Raw genomic sequence first — 2,666 nt, forward strand, 5'->3', positions numbered from 1 at the left:
CAAAGATAAGCTCCAGATAAACAGATGGTGGGGGGAGGACAGAGACTCTTACTGAGATGAGCAGGGCCACAGAAGCTGAAATCCCATTCAGTTCACCAGTTGTCTGTTACTGTGGATAGTATTTACATCCCTTAATATCATACAGCTCTGCCCTTTACCTCACCCTGTGCTACTTCTTGTACCTTGATATGATCATCCACCTATTTCCCTTCTTCACTTACCTTCTGGCCAGCTGAATCCTCCAGTGGTTCTTTTGGCTGACCAACACCTCCCTCCCTACCTGACAGAAAGCAGAAACAAAGGCACTTGAAAGTCAAACACCAGGAAGCACAGAGCATCACTGCATGGCAGCAGTATCTTTTCTTCTTCGGGCTCAGCAGAAGAAAATAAGTTTCCAAAGGTGGTGCCAGAGCTTCACCATGGATGTGTATGATGATACTGGCGTCCTGTTAACCAGCTGTCCAGCCTGGAGATTGGTCATAGCTTATCCAGCTCTGTTCTGGCCCAGGAGAGAATGCACATGTGTGCCATCCCAACGTGAAGCCAGGATGCATGGACTTCCATGGTGCTGAGGCTTGGGAGCATTCCAGACCCCTAAACTTGGCAAACTTTCTGCCCACAAAATACTTTCTGGACTATCCCAGCAGACTTTGCTTTTGTTTACCCTCATGCTTCTCCGGGAAGAGCTTTAACAGATTGGTGTTGATTAGAAATAGATTAACTCAAATTAAGTTGAATATTCCAGGCTTTAAACTCAGGGGCTGTTGTTATAAAAATAGCGTGAAAAGTCATAGTGATGAAACATGCCGCAGTTATCGCAGGCTATAATTTCTCAAGCCTTGGTTCTAATCTCATCTTTCTCAGAATATTTAAGGGACAAGTTTTCAATGTTACTGAATCTCTACTAGCAGAAGAATAATAGGAGACAAGAAATAGGCTCACTCTGACAGTTTGTGGATATCTTTATCTTGACCTGCTACCTTGAAGACAGTGTGAGTTTGGAAGTCCTACACACCTTGAAAATATTGTTTAGTTCAACCATATTGCAGAAGAATTGAAATATAAAGGAAGATAAATTCAATTTTCTTACCAGGAAAGTTGCCCATAAAAGCAAGAATCAGGAGGGAGATTGCAATCTTGGTATCCATGACTGCTCTCTGTGCCTTCTTATGGTGAACTGAAAACAAACTCGGCTGCCTCCAGACCCACATGGGACTGCTGACACTGCTGCAGGATTTGCTTTGCAGGCACAAGTACATACAGATGGAATTGCTCTCGCTCCTGCCTTTTGCCACAACCAGAAGAATTAGTGGGAAAATCTGAGATGAAACAGCTTCTGCTAACATACCTGTAAGCGAGCAGCAAGCTGAAGCCACTGGGCTTGCTCTGATTCCTTTAATTACAATGAAAACAATAAAATACGAAAATGCTTTCTTTATAGGGTTGAACATTGTGTGCCTTGCCCTCTTTTACTTCAGCAGTGTCATTCAGAAGCAAGCACAGTGGAATCAGTGGATGATGTTCAGACAAAGCTGATGTGAGAAGAGATTGAGACTCTCTGTCTGAGGTGAGACAGATAAATTGCGAGAGAGTAACGGAGAAATGCATGAGATGCATGAGTATCTAAAATCTGAGCTTTTCAAACATGCTGGCTAAAACAGTGAAGAAGGTATGAAGCTTCATTTGCTGCCAACATTTATAGCTCAGTACTTGCTTTGTTTTCGCTCAGTGAAATACAAGGCAGAATTAACTTTGTAACAGAACATAGGCAAAAATCTGGATAATGGTGTTATTGGGAAAGAATAAAAATAAAATAAAGATATTAAGGAGGTGTGATTTTTCAACACCTCTGAATATTACGCACTGTTTTAGAAAAAACTTAAAGCCATGTTTAACTTTGTCATTCCAGGTAGTAACAAAATAAGCTCTCCTTCCCTTCAATAGGAACTAATAATGTGTAGTTCACTAAATGAGGATTTGATTTAATTGCGCAATACCACAGATACACACACAAACCAGCTGTGGAAATGCTGGGAACAGCCACCTCATGGTCCCTCCTCTGCCCTTAGCCCTCCTTGGTATTACTCTCTTCTTCTCATTCAAGAGCAATTTAATTCCTTCTTGTGAGTCTCTTTGGATTTGCAAGCACAAAGAGATTGTCCCTCTTTATGCTTGTGTGTTTAACCCTTTTGAACACGTCTCTTTCTTTCAGATCTCTTCTTCCCACTTCTTTCTTTGTGTTCCTCCAGAGAGGAAAATGAGGGAAAAAAAAAAAAAAAGGCATGTGTTTGCCACATGGCTAGTTGCTCTACCCATGTCTATGACCAGACATGTGCACTGCACGCTGCTTGCAATCCCAGTCCAGCCTTTTCTTCTGCCATAATGAATTCAGCAATAGTGATTTTGCTATGCCAAAAATACTGTATTCAGAAGAGGCACTCAGTTCTACCCAGTCTATATATGAATGTTTGGCATTGTCATGCGAGTGAATGATAGTTCACAAAATGGACAAATAATGTTTGTGGTTTTCTGTGCACATTTTCATGTTGTAAAATTGGTTGCTCCATGAAATGACTAAAATGTTGGTAACTTTAGAAAATGACTAAATAAAAGGTAAAAATGTGAAGTACCTAATTACCAGTATTTTTGCTTGTGAAGTTAAAAGT

At 40.9% G+C, this 2,666-nt stretch overlaps 1 long non-coding RNA gene across 1 annotated transcript; it reads left to right on the top strand.

The window, feature by feature from the left end:
- The first annotated feature begins 1,207 nt into the window (after positions 1–1,207).
- On the top strand, positions 1,208–2,262 carry LOC121070223. Its single transcript, XR_005819951.1, has 2 exons — positions 1,208–1,350; positions 1,442–2,262. It is a non-coding gene; the product is annotated as an uncharacterized LOC121070223 (long non-coding RNA).
- The last annotated feature ends 404 nt before the right edge of the window (positions 2,263–2,666 follow it).

The sequence above is a fragment of the Cygnus olor genome, chromosome 4, assembly GCF_009769625.2.
Source record: "Cygnus olor isolate bCygOlo1 chromosome 4, bCygOlo1.pri.v2, whole genome shotgun sequence".
Taxonomy (NCBI): domain Eukaryota; kingdom Metazoa; phylum Chordata; class Aves; order Anseriformes; family Anatidae; genus Cygnus; species Cygnus olor.